The 14,998-nt window shown below is 39.3% G+C and overlaps 1 protein-coding gene across 2 annotated transcripts in view; it reads right to left on the minus strand.

The window, feature by feature from the left end:
• Positions 1-14,550, minus strand: part of LOC129720822 (MOXD1 homolog 2-like) — a 429,441-nt gene extending 414,891 nt beyond the window's left edge. For both annotated transcript variants that reach the window (XM_055672629.1, XM_055672630.1), the window contains exon 1: positions 12,915-14,550. The gene's annotated coding sequence lies outside the window, so the exon portion shown is untranslated. The remainder of the gene's footprint in view (positions 1-12,914) is intronic.
• Positions 14,551-14,998: the final 448 nt, after the last annotated feature.

The following is a 14,998-nucleotide window of genomic DNA, read 5'->3' on the forward strand; positions in this document are numbered from 1 at the left end:
GTGGTGCATTTCGGGATGGTGTGTCTCAAATAAATTACCCGCTCTTTCCTCTGCCCGACAGTAACGCAACGGCCAGTCCATCAGAGCGATGGAAACGATGGTAGACTCGAAAGTTTGCTCATGACATCGCCTGAAATGATCGTTATGAGCACCACGGCAGACATGATGGCAACCGTCGCTTGGCACGACTTCACTAGCATGCACTCGCTGATGAATTACGGCACATCTGCTTTGGATGCATCTTAATAATTAATAATCCCGTGTTTGGGTGACCGCGAATAGGACTGCCCCTGTGTTCGCACAGTCAAACCTTATTCTGGGGATTCAAGTCAAGATACAATGGATAGGTCCTGCATACGCATAGACACGAGCAAGTGCCGTGTTAAAAACTGGTTAACCAAACTAAGTTTTAGCTGTTTTCGTCACAAACAGATGGGTACACATTAGAAAGAACATCCCAGGGAGACAATTGGACTATTTTTTCTGGATCGTTTGTTTCGGCCAGCCGGGTTCTCCCGCAGTGGACCTGATCTGCCGGAATTAATTGATGATTACGTTCTCGAACAAGCGGATGGGACGTTTGCCGGGGTTGCCGCAAAATCATTAATAACCGACCGTCTGTTGGGTCGGATTACATGCTTTTTTGTAGGAAAATTGGCCGCGACAAATCAGATTTATCACAGATACGGGGGGAAATGCGTAATGTGACACTTCGAACAAAGACAATGTTGTTTTTTTTTTTGTTCGAAAGGCATACATTGGAGAAGAGAGGGTCTAGGGGAGAAAATTTATTATAATTATCTCACTTAATTACTACCGCGGAGTGAAGCCAAAGCACTGGCTGAAAGGTGTATTCTTATAATCGGGTTGAGAATCAAATATATTCCAGCTTGAATGTTTTCAATATATTTTACCACAACATAAGAAATTCTGATATTTGTGAAGAAAAAAAAAGAAATTCTGAACATTTTCGCTATCCATCGATAACAAAAGTAAATAGCATTTGAAATCTCCCTTTCTTAAAAATATATGTTTTTTTTTAGTTTCCACGAAGCGCTTGGTTCCGTTGGGGAATAAAATCAAACTTTTGAGATTCTGTTCCGATTGTACTTTGAACCGGACTTTGAAACTCTACCCCGTCCGACACCGATCACTATCCTACTTTTCACTCTTTGGACATTAGGAATCCAACACAAAACCTTTTTCCAACTCACACCGGTTAAATTATTAGACAGAACTATACTCCCTAGAAATCTCCGACAACCGTAAATTGAAGCTCCCCAACCCACAGCCTGTGTTCCTCTCCCCACTGCATGGGAGTTAGTAATCCGCACGCGATCTGCCCAAGCAACACCACCATAGAGTCCTCCTTCTTCTCTCGAAGGATCCAGCCGCACACTTGGCCACAAATGGAAACAACGATGACGCCCGGCGACAACGACCCTGCCCGAATCAAGGAACAATAAAAAGCGAAAACTTATCGTCTCCTCCCGTGTGTCAGCCTGCTTCGCCGTATTTCGTTCGGACGATGGTCCAAGGATTTACGGAACAACCAGCAGAATCGATCGATACCAGCAGCCCTACAACAATGCCGCAACGTGTCGAGGCGCACTAGGGATAGATCGAGCTAGACAGAGAGAGAGAACAGGCAGAGCGAATGAAAAACTACTTTTCACTTTTCCTCCAGCTTTGACGCCTAGAGAAAGGAAACCCAGTGATTCGTCTTCTGGTTCAAGTTTTTCCCATCGGCTTCGAAACTTTAAATCTCGAGTAAAGATTTTCCATTCTAGCCGGCTGATGCTCTGCTGCCATTGACGGCTCAGCACGAAGATTAATCCCACAAAGCGGGCGGGCGGCCGGGGGGATGAGTTTCCCTTAGCAAAGTTAGATGATAATAGTTCGACCGTGGGTGGAATCTAGTAGTAAAAAACAGGATTGAAACGATGGTTCCCATCGGTTGGGAATGGAAGGAAAGTAATTAAAATATATAAATAAACCAACTTATTGCTGCTGGCCTTCCTTGACCGACACGGGAAAACGAGCTGCTGGGAAAATTTTTGTGCTTTTTGAAAAGGACAATTATACTGGTGAAGTCGAAAACAACGCTGAATGACACTGATTAATTCCACAGACAGCCCCACAAGAACCAAGGAAGTATTTATGAATGATCTCGAGTAAAACATCAACTATTCCACCATCCGAAAAAATTCCCTCAGACGTAAGAAAAAGAAGCTAGTAAAATACGCTGTAAACGAAAATAACTCGGAAATAAAAATGGTAAATAAAACTACCCACCAGAAAAACTGACTGACTGTCGGTTTCGTAGTAATGTCCTGTGATGTTCGAGACTGCGAACATAAAACCGGCCACGTTCGGTCGAACATATTTCCACGGGCAACCGGCACCCGGAGGTGCCGTGGTTAGTCTCGAAGCAGTTTTAATTTTCAGTCAATGCAAGCACCCATGAAAAAAAAAGATCATAAGGTTTGCGCTTCTTCCTTCCCCATTCATCCAGGCGGTGGCGTGCGGGCCTTTTTTCCTATTGCACCAAACGCCGCGCGTTGTTACCGTTCCGCCATTCGTTTATTCTGCGTTTTCCAGTCAGTGAGATATAAAAGTTAGTAAAACATTTACCGGCAGTACTTAAACAGGTTTGATTGGAGGAGACTCTTGGTTGCACAAAGCTACCGGTTTCGGTGTTTGTTTCAGTGCGAGTTTTATGAGGCACATGGAAGTTACTCGAGTTTTTTTCTCGTGTGTGTGTGTGTGTGTGTGTGATTGAAACCGGAACAGGAATAGTTGAAGTTAAGCAAATACGTGATTGTGTTGAGCGCACAAAATTTCATGAAAACTCGCAATATTATTTTACTTTTCTAAACACAAGATGAAACTTATTTTTTCTGGATACTTTATATTAAGCAACCTTAAAATCTAGAATTTGAAAATGTTACGATATTCGAAACCTATTTTGTTTTCTGTGTATACTTGTGGTTTGTAAAACAGTATTAATGATCAGGTATGCTATAAAGCAGAGACGTAATGAAATTATTCCAAGATTATCATTGTCTAAGGATCGCCTAAGGTGAAAATACGCATATTTGAAATGTTTATTTCTATATATTTTTATTTAGAAATATATTTGTATGTAAAAATTAGCCGATCAAAGAAATTTTTTATGTTGCATTGCCCAATTCGAGTATTTCGGACTAATAAACGTTCATAAGGGGAAAGGGAGGTTTCGTTGATTGTTACGATTTGTTACACAGGCGAGGGAGGGAGGTCAGTTAAGCGTTACGTAACAAAAAATCTCTGGAGAGATTCTCCAAAAACGAGCATTTTTATCAAGCAAATCCTTCTACAGCGTTACGTAATTTTTATGGGAAGGGGTAGGTCTTGGCGTTACGTTTCGTTACATATGGGGGAGTGAGGGTCCAAAAATTGGGTTTTTTTTTGCGTTACGTAATTTATAGATGTCGCCTAAGCATCATCCGACAGTTGTTTGCAAACTTTCACACTTTTCCTCATTCGAATTTTGTTGAAAAAGTGAGGCTCTAAGCAATTCATTTCATATGCGGAGTTTAAATAGAAATTTTATAGGGGTAAACAATACAGGGTGATTGGTTCATTGTAGGAATTATTTCGAGGGCTGATAAAACCCACATTTGATGAAAAGAATTCTTCTACGCATATGGCCTCAAGTAGATCTGCTCGGAGCTATTCAACTTTCAAGGTTTTGGATACTTCCATAAAATTGCTGTAACTTCAGGTGTATGCTCCTTAAAGCATTTCTATTGGATTCATTCGAAAGTTGAGAGAGTTTTCAACTAGATAAAATTTTTGGGGTCTGAATAAATGTGAAAATTAACGTTCTGTAATCAAAATTGTTCGACAGTAATAACATAACATAACATAACATAACATAACATAACATAACATAACATAACATAACATAACATAACATAACATAACATAACATAACATAACATAACATAACATAACATAACATAACATAACATAACATAACATAACATAACATAACATAACATAACATAACATAACATAACATAACATAACATAACATAACATAACATAACATAACATAACATAACATAACATAACATAACATAACATAACATAACATAACATAACATAACATAACATAACATAACATAACATAACATAACATAACATAACATAACATAACATAACATAACATAACATAACAGAAAACTGTACACAAAATATTTGGTCCAGTGTTTTGACAAACAACAGTATAGTAAAGCCGAGTAATGTGTGTAGTTTTGAATATTGTTGGCATTCTCGAAAAATTACATTCATTGCCTACTTTTCTAAACTCAAAATGTAGTCGTAAAACGAAAATGAAAATAATTCAATTTGAATAGTAACAAACAGAATGACTCGCAGGATTACGCGGACATGATTGTGATTACTTCCTCAAACTGTGATTTTCAGAATTTGTAGTTGAATAGGCAACTTCAAAAGCCACAAGTCGCCCTGGACGATATAAACTTCCATGTGATAAGTATACATTATTTAACTTCCAATAAAAGTCGGTCTTAAAACGCTGTTGGAGAATAAATCAAGATAGATGACAAATGCAATCTGTGTTCGATAGTTTACAACAAAATTCCTATTCGAACTGATCAGGTTGGTATTTCATATTATATTCGCCTATTTTTTGTCGGTCTACTTTCGTTACTGATGTTGTGCCAATCACCGACGCCTGGGGAGGCGACTCCACCCAGGACCCCAACCAACGGCCCAATGATTAACGTACCGGTGCCAACGACTTTACTTGCGCATGCGATGGAAGGTGTGATCCCAGAGATTTTTCGCCTCAGAAAATTCCCGATCCCGGCTAGGATTAAATCTAGACCTGTTGGGTTGGTTGTGAGTGGATAACACCCCCGCTCAACCATCGACACCAATGTTGGGTCTCGAACCCAGGCCATCAACGTGGTTGGCGGCGATGTTGCCAACAATGTTTGTGTAAAGATAATTCGTAATCGACATTTTAAATCTTCCAATAGGAAGCATGAAATGCGTAGTTTTAAAACTATATTTTCTTATCAGTGCTTCTAAGAATCAGCAAACAGTTTGTGCTCTTTAATCAGGAGTTTCTTGCATCCAGTTAAAATTGTTACTTTGTTTGTAGAGATATAAAAAAACTAGATGAGTTTCTCACTATTTCTGTTTGAATAATTTATTTCGTTAACTTTTTTTCATACAGGGTTTGTACGCTGATATATTTGCGAACTGTCAAGAATTTCGACTTAAAAATGTTACACTGCATTAGGTAATGGTATTTGATATAGACATCTGCATATGTTTTATATGGGTCTATGTTATGCTACAACACTTCATACAACTTAAAATTTTGATAACCTGTTCAGAAGTACATCAGGCTTAATTATACAATTTGCTTTGATTTTATCCGCCGTTTGTGAATTTAGGGCTGATAAAACCAAGAAATTGACAAAGGAGAACAACTTTTTCTTTTTAACTGTGTTCCACCCGAAATAGGGTATCTCTTAGCGTCAAGGTTACAGAGTCCGTCTTGACATGCAATTAGTCATCAGTTCGAATCTTAGTAAAATCGGACCGGTTTTTGTCAGAGTGACTTTTGCGGCCCTTCCCATCTCGCTACTTAACCCTTCTTTCCCTTTTCTCTTCCAGAAAAAAGTCACACACATTTGAATGATTAAGTCTCCAGGCAGTTATAACTGCTTATACTTGGAAGGGTAACTAACGAGGCTCGGTAAAAAAGAGCAGCCATCTTACGGTGGTTTTCTGTGCAACTACACTAGCTAAGATCCATCACGGAGGAGCGAAACGGGCGGTCGTTCAAGCTAAACCTCAAGCTCAAGGTCAAATGTGTTCCGCCCAAATTTTCCTCGTTATTCTATTAGATACGCGTTTTTAACATAATGAACCAAGGTAAGACGTATGATAAACAAATCGAGTTGACACGTTAGTGATTTCATTGGATGTCGAGTTTTTCCAGTAGTATGGGAATGTTTGATTTTGGGTCAAATAATCGTCATTCATTACTGCTCTCATTGTATTCAAAGAAAACGGCGACTAAACTGCATCGAGAGTTAGAAATGTCTACGGAAATCTGCTCTAAGTGAAGCTAAGTGAAGTGCCGTGACTGGTTCCGTAGCTTTAGGAACAGTAATTTCGAAGATCGCGTGGGGAAAGGTTATAAACCTATGAAGAGGCTGAATTGGAGGAATTGCTCGATGAGGATCCATGCCAAACGCAGGAACAGCTTGCTGCAATTTTGGAAGTTACACACCAAGCCATTTCCAAACGTTTGTGTGCTTTGAGAATTATTAAAAAATAAGGAACTTCAGCTCCTTATAATTTAAAATCAAGCGACGCTGAGCGTCGTTTTTCGACAGTGAACAACTATTCCGATGATAAAAAAGGAATGGGTTTCTTCATCGCATCGCGACAGGTGATAAAAAATGGAACCATTACAGCAACCCAAAAAAAAGTTCATGTCAGCTGCCCGGTTATGCTTCTTCGTCATCGGCTTGGTAGAATAGGCACGCTGTGAAGATTATGCTGTGTATTTGGTGGAACGAGGTCGGTGTTTTTCATTATGAGCTTTTGAAATCGAACGAGACCATCACTGGGGAACGGTATCAACTTCAATTGATGAGATTAAACTGAGCGCTGGGCAAAAAACGACCACAATACGAGCAGGGGCATTAAAAAGTGATTTTGTTGCATGACAACCCTCGGCCAAAATAAAGTTGCAACATTTCTAAAATCGGCGAGAAGTTAGTTGCGGAGCTAATATATTATATTTTTAAAAATATTCTTTCCCCAAAATATTCTTTCCCCCTCCGAAGAAAATTTATTAAATTGGATCGAACGGATTGATATAATCTCAACGAATGCCAAAAATCTTTACGAAATCAAAACGTTCAGTACTGAAGCTTAGTTGTCAACATCTGTTTCGAAAGGCATATGTTGTTAAATAGAGCTTTTGGGAGCCAAATTTAATTGTGGAAGTAATTATGCCGCTAAAGTAGAAATAAATTGGGATAAACGGCTTTGACTTACATTGAACTTGCTAATGGTTAACATTTTCTTCTTCAATTGATCTTTTTTTCTGAAAGTATTGAAACCACAACCATTTTTACAATTTTTGTGGTCACAACCATAATAAATATATAACTTATGAGAATATAGCAAAACATAGAACTCTAGTACAAAATACATCAAAAGCCAAAGCAATAAGGTTAGCTTCCCAGATAACCAGAAATCGTATAAAAATAGTAATATAAAATCGTATTAGCATTCAGTTTTAATGGGAATTGTATAAAGTTCATGTTATAACCAGTTCAGGTTATTTTTTATCATATATTGGTCGTACTGTTCGTGATATATGACTGCATATTGTTCCTCGTCTAAATCCACAGAAAAAAAAATACGTTTCACCGCAGTAGAGTTGTCTATAGTGCTAATCCTAATTGCAGTACAAAATTGTACGATTTCTAATTCGTGTGATCCACGTTGACATTGGTTTCCTTGAAAACTACTGTAACAGTTGTAAGAGTATTGCATAACGAATTTTATACAATTTACTTTTTCGTGACAGTCAAAATCGTCTATTATGAAACACGAAATCGTTGAGCAGTAAAGGGTACCATTTTTATGTTAAATTTAATCCCAAATTTTCTTCCAGCAACTCTAGATTTTAGAATCTAGCTCCTGAAAGATTCAAAGAATTGGGTATTAAACATGAACGCAGTTTTGACTAATAGCGAATTTATTTATTCTTAGAGCCCACCTGGGGCTATCTGGCGTCTAGTCTCGTGCAGATTTCCACTGACTCAGTGGAATAAAGAAATTTGCTTTAAAAGAAAAATCACCAAACAAAAGTGGCACATACAGTCGGCTTGAACAAAAACACGAGCAACGCCCTGAAAGATTTTTTAATGTTTGTTGATTGCAGTTGCTTGAATCGCTTAACAGTTGAAAAGAAGGTCAATGCAGATCGCATGTTATTATTCCTTCGTATATGTGGCAATATTGAGTTACATATTGACATCCGTGTCTATAACCATATTTGAGTCAACATTGAAGACAATAATTCACATTATATACGATTTACAGGTTCATACGATTTTGGGCGTTCAACAGTACTAGAATAAATTTGTGGACACGCAGCATCGTAAGATGACTCTGAGGATAGAGTATAGAAGTAGTGATCGGAATATTGGCGGTTCGAGGCTGGACAAAGCTTTGTAAAAATATAATAAAAGAAAAAGCCCCATCCAACCAATAATTAACATATACCACAGACTGTATTAAGTAAATGGTACGCGTAATTCTCGATGAAAAAAAAATGATATTGTTGCTACTCAATTTTATGTCTTTTTATTATTTGTTAACTGTAGGTTATATATAATGCAAAATTTCTTCGCAGTACATGTTACACATTGCTACGTTTCAGTTCGTGTAGCATCGTAGTAGAATCATAATACGAGTGAAAAAGTTGTATATCTTTAGCTGCGCCACCCTTTTTGGTATGTATATCACCTCCACTTTGGTACTTATAAGCTTATATGGAACGTTATATACAACTTTATCAGACTGTACAGTTGTGCTTATATCTCAACAACAACTGAAATATACGGACCAAATTGTTTGCTGGGTTATTGATGATTATTGTTACAAAAAAGCATTTCGGTTGTGTAGTCGAAATCAAAATAATGTTTTCGAGTTAATCTACGTTGGTATAACAGACTTACTCAGATTGTTTTTTTTTTGAAAATCGAAATTGACGCTTTTTAACAAAATTACTAATGTACAGTTTCAACATTAGCGATAACGGCTGTATTTTGTCAATGCACTGGGTATAGTTTTTGTTTAAAATTGTTTTTTCGGTTGTTCCAATATTTGATTCTTGACATTTTTTAACAAAAAATAACAAAATTACATAAGTTTTGAATAAAAAATATAAGAAAACTTGGGTTCATAAAAATCCTAAAAGATTTTCTCCAATCGTAAGTGAATGTTGAAAGCTACTGATGGGAAATATTATGATAAAAATTTGTCATGAGTCAAGGAGCACTCACCTAAAAACAAAATACAAAATCACTACAAACCATCCGCATCGATACATATTCAAAGTGCAAACAGATGACGGTGCAATAGCACTGTCGCTATCGTTCAATTATTTCACTACAGACCTGCCGCGCAGGCACCGCCCGTTAGCGCAAGGGATTCAAAATACAATTATTGAGTAGGCCCAGTGCCATCCAATTTTTTGCCTGTAAATTATCGAACACGGCTCTCCAGCCTTCTCTTTTGCTCTACCATTAAGATAGGTTAAGCTAACATTGTACGAATTTATTGAATAAACGCGACACTTACTCACGTATTTTAGAGTTGTACAATTCTGTGCGTTGCTAGGTCCGTCCTGGTGGATACCTTGCAGGTCTTTACTTCTCTGGTTCATCATAGTTCGGAAACCAGGAACCCGGAAAGATCCGTCTCAAAAAGAATATGCCCGAATATTCCATCACAAATACGGCCTCATTTAATATTCAGCATTGCAGCTGATTTTTTCTCATTGTGTACAGTTTGTATTTGTCTGTATTTGATCTGACATAAATAGTGTCTTATTGAATGGATGAAAATTTACAAAATTATCAAACTTGTGATCTTATTTCTAAAACCAGTAGATGTCAGACCATCTTTAAATTTTAACCAGTAGATGTTTCACCAAAGTCGAAAAGATCCTACACAACCATGACAGTCCGGATCATTGAGGGTATCGCCGCATCGTATGCGTGGGAAGTATGGTGGAGTCTTTCCTGCAGTTGTGACCGGTACCGAAGAGAGCCCTTGAGCAACACGAAAAACCAACATCTTCTCCACTGAACAACTTCGCGACAAACATCGCCTGTTGAGTTTTACGCCATTTTGCACGTGTGTTCATGTTTAAAAGTCTGTATCGGTTTTCGTATTCAGGAAGAACTGAGGGATTTCGACAAGAAAGGTATCTTAGCTGGACGCCTTTAATCCTATCGATCCAATATGTATGTATCTGCAGGATTTCAGACAATATAAGAGGTCTTGGTCAATTGATCTTACCAGCGCACGTTACAAGAACTTCAAGCAGTATGGATCATTGAAGCTTCTGGCAACTTTCGAATTGAACCAAGTGTTCGATTGGCCCTGGTTAATACCGAGGTGAAGTGGGGGTTGAATACTCCCAAGTTATTAATTTTCTCAACCCTTAAGAGTGAAGTTCCATCAATGCGAAAAAGTAATACCGGTTCAGTTATGCGACAGCTCATCATGACGGACCATTTTGGTATGCTAACGCTTAGTTTGATGCGAAAGCACCAGTTCATAAACAGATTCTGCTGATTTTGAAAATCATGGCAGTCTACAATTGAACAGAACACCTAATATATTTTCAATTCATCGGGCTAAATAAGTTTGCAACCCAAATGCAAGGTCAAAACAACGTCGTTGACGATAGCGTAAACGACAGTGTGTTTGAAATGCTGCCTTGAGGCACTCCGGTTGATTTGCAGAAACACGGAGTTCACAACCAATCAAGCAAGGCCTAATCCACGATACTAGCCTCAATAAAAATTGAGCAAATCGAGACTGATATGATGTATCTTCTTGCATTTTTGCTTATAATCTAAAATAGAACAAAATTATCCTGTTATGTATCATGACTAAAAATCTTAAACATTACCTATTAAGGCAATCAAACTTCTATATTAAATTTTTGCCTCTATTTGGCACAAAAAAAGGTTCCAGTGCTCATTAAATTCAGTAAAACTCTCCAGCCAAGAGATTCTACCCTCACGCTAAAGGTACTGGTTTCGCCTGATGAGGTTAAATGTCTTCAATCATTCAATGCCTGAATGTTGAAAAATGAATATAAAATCGGAAAAGTTATCAACTACGAATGTTTTACTATCTATTTCTGTATTCTGATATATACTTTCGATCGACAATTAGTTTCACTGCAGCTGATGTGTGTAAATCGGTTAAGAAAAAAAATATTACTTGCATAGCAAAAGACACAATTATGGGTCACATTTGGCCTTCAGGATCATTTACTATTTAGTTCATAAAATCATCAAAATCCATTACAAAAGTTATTTTATTGTTGTGAAAACTTGATAATAAGTTATTTCATTAGGTCGTGATGTTTTTTCATGCAAAAGCAATAAAAATAGCCAAAATATGGACAGACCCACAATTGTGCACCGCAAAACGTGACATCACTACAATTATGGGTCACTTCACTGATTACACCGAGCAGAATTATTGTTTTTAGTAACATTTTCAACATTAAATCATTTCAATCGTATGAATAGGGTTATAATTGACTTATAAAAAATGCCAATGAAAATTGTTCAGTTTCGTGAGAATAGACGTATTTGCGTAAAAGTGAACAATAATTGTAGCTGACCCATGATTGTGGAGGCACTGTACTGCATTTTTGGACGCAAATCCTCAGTTCAGTATAAAGCAGTACTATTTCAATCAAATTACTGATAAGCAAAGAAAAAGTCGTTCTAAATGGTTTCGAATAAAACTTTCAAACCTCTGGGTTTCAAGATGTTTTATAATTTCCAACTATGTATAACATTTAAAGCACGTTGAGCTCAAAAAAAAAATGCTGTAGTGAGAACATTCACAATTTATTTAAACTTGAATTCTGATACAAAAGTAACCCGATTCCCTGCTTTGTCTGTCGAAAAAAATTATTAAACTTCACTTCAACACTATTTCCATAGCACTTGATTCAATTTAGTTAAGTGGATTACGTGAAATCTATTTGTCATTTTTTCTCTCGTACTTGTAATTATATTTTCATTTTTATTTAAGAACACATGAAATAAATGATGGAGGTGTTCTCGAAGTTTGCTTACGAATTTTTCACGACTATCCGGTTACATTGCATATAACAGTGAAAACATTTTAATGAATGTAACTATAACATTGTCCCAACCATGGTGACTATAACTTTCGACTCAGATATTGGATGCCCGGAAACAACCGGAGTTCATGGTTTACAAGTCCGTCACAAATTCACCACCCACACTTTCCAGTAGTGAACAACTCATCTCTAACTAAGTATATCATCACCGAGCATTGCACAAACTATTTTAAAATCTGTTCACCCAGCCAAACTCCTTCAAACAAGCTTCATTATTTATTCAAATAATTAACTTTCCACAAAGTTGCGAACAGCCCACTGTCAGCGTTAATTTCCGCCCCAAACAAGTGCACTGGGTCTCCTATTCTGCCTTCGGTTTGCGCGATGATGTAAAATCGATGATCGGCACCCCGGTGTTGAGTCCTCACCCCCCCCGCAGGGGGACTCTCACGCGCACCCTCTGAACAGGATTCGCACAAAGAAAAAGTTCGTTTTTCGTAAAAGTTTCAATCCGGTCTCAGCCGGCTGCTTTTTGTTGCCGTTGCCGCGCTCTGCTACTCTAAAATCTGTCGACCTGTCGATATCAGCACGACGCTCTGCTAGCCGGAGCATGGGGAACAAGGTATCATATTACCCCATCAGAATGGCCAGTCAGCCGAGTCAAAATTAGAACAAGTTTTGACATCGCAATATTCTTTGTCTGTTACAGACTGGGTAGGAAAAAGTTGTAGACAGCTTCACAATTAGGGAACAGAAGAGAAATCCGAGGCTTGACAACAAGTTCATGTTTCATAATTGGATTCCCCTCGAAACTAGTCGGACATGAAAGCTACTTGAATCAACCTAAATCGTAGGAAGGAACGAAAGTTTCTGTTTCTCCAGTCGGGTATGCTCTACAACAACAACAACAACAGGTAATGTGTAGGGTAGGTAACAAAATATAAACAAAAAATCAACTCACATCGGCACGAAAGTTATCCGCGTCTGTCAGCTGTCAAAATATGGTCCAGAGATACGACGGCGATCGAGTGCTCGGATCGTGGACTCGTGTTACGCCCCAACACGGAACGGGTTGCGGCTGCCTGCTTTCCTCCTAGATGTTCCACACCGGAGGTCGTGCGTGTGGCATCAAGATATTTTTCCCGAGATCCACCTCGCACTCTCGCTGTCAGCCGCTCTACGGTTGACGTTTGGCCTGACCGGCCCAGCAATCTCTTCTGTGGCAGCAGCTATTAGTGAGATGGTTTTATTTTTTGGTTTGCTTTTGTTTTCCAGATCACACTGTACCGATACGGGCGTTTATATATATTTTTATGTGTATATTTTACTCGCTATTATTATTATTTTTTTCTTTCATTTATATGCTCCACCCGAAGCCGGGCAGAGGCCAAAAGATCAATTTCGATCTCACCCAATTTCTTCGCCGAATCGCTACGGTTCACAACGCTGGAAGCGGCAACCAATAATTCATTCGCACAAACACTTGTTCCGATAAATCATCCACCCAAATCGACCCTCGCGGTGTTAGGTTTTTTTTCCTTCCCTCGTACGCAGGGGATTGTTTTTCCTTCCTATTTGCTGTTTTCCGCAAGCCTAAAAATATCACCGTTTTCACGAATCGTTTTCATTTGCTGCCGGTACGGTTATATATTTTAATCATGTTTCGCTTTATTTTTTCTCATTTTCCATTACATCAGACGAAATTTATGTAGAGTTTTGCTGTTGTTTTTTTTTTCTCTGGACTTGATTCTCCAAACACCCACTTTTGCCTATGAAATCGCAATTTTCGAGAAATAAATCAAAGGAGAACCTCTTTTTCCTTGTGCTTGCCTCACTGTCGGGTGCTGTTCCCATCACCCGATGTTACGATGTTTTATGCTGCTAAACATCACACTCACACTACCAGCGAAGCGAGCAACGCAGATTCAGCGACGGCCGTGAGGCAAAACAGTCAAGACAAACCGCACTACACACAGCGAACGAGCGGCCAGAGCGGCAGCAACGCTTGATGGTCGGTCCTGTCACTAGACCGCACCGCGCTAGCAGGCACCAAGGCGAGTCCCCGGAGACAGACGTGCGGGATGCTCAGTGTGATGTAACTTCCCCGCTGGCCCAAACCCGAAAACACCGAGACAGCTGGTATGTCAAAATCGATAACTAAGCTAAAGCCGTTCGCCAATCGCCCGCGGACAGTGACTCCCCGAAACGCCGATAAGGATAACACCACCGGAAGAGCATTTCACATAATTTGCCAATTTATGTCCGGGTCGACTCGCGCGGAAGGATCGATCCGATAAGCTAACGTTTATTTTTATTTTCTACTTTCTTCACTTCGGCTGTGGGTGGGTCGGCCCTAAATCGTAATCGTCGTCAAACAGTCTATCCTTTGAAAATCGTCCCGAGCAAAGCCAAGCCAGAAACCCTTTGCCGTCTCTTTAAAGCTAGCACACTCTGCAAATATAACCCGAAAAACCCGATCCTTGTTTGCAGAAAATTTGCCGCGAATATCCGCGCCGTGTACGAAAAACCAGCGTTTTACGACTTGCTTTCACCGAAGCCACGACGTTACTAAATTTTCCCTTTTGTAAGGTCCCCTCAGTTGGTTGCTCGCCGTCGCGACGGCTATGTTCTATGCTGTGCGGCTCATCGGCAGGCTCCCACAACAGCCCTATGCTGTGGATGGTTGCGGCTGCCTTGCAATGTAAAAGAAGTTAACTGCGAAACGCTCTCGCTTGGTAACACAGGACCTGCCGAAAGCGATCTCTCCCAGCAGCAGCCTACATTCTGCACGCGAGAGAACCGTTCTCGCGGGAGCGATCGACCATTTCGCGCATGACCGCTCAACCACCGTTACGCTCCGTCTCTCGACGGTCGAAACCATAATACTCAAAGGCCAGTTTGTGCACGGTCTCTGAATTTCGATCCGTTCCGTTCGATGGTTCCCAGCGAAATAAACATTCGGTCGGCCAGTTTTATGCTGTTTTTATGCTTCCCCTTCGGTCGGTTTTATGGCACCGAATGCACCCACACTACCCTACATAAAAT

This window comes from Wyeomyia smithii, chromosome 2 (assembly GCF_029784165.1).
Source record: "Wyeomyia smithii strain HCP4-BCI-WySm-NY-G18 chromosome 2, ASM2978416v1, whole genome shotgun sequence".
Classification (NCBI taxonomy): Eukaryota; Metazoa; Arthropoda; class Insecta; order Diptera; family Culicidae; genus Wyeomyia; species Wyeomyia smithii.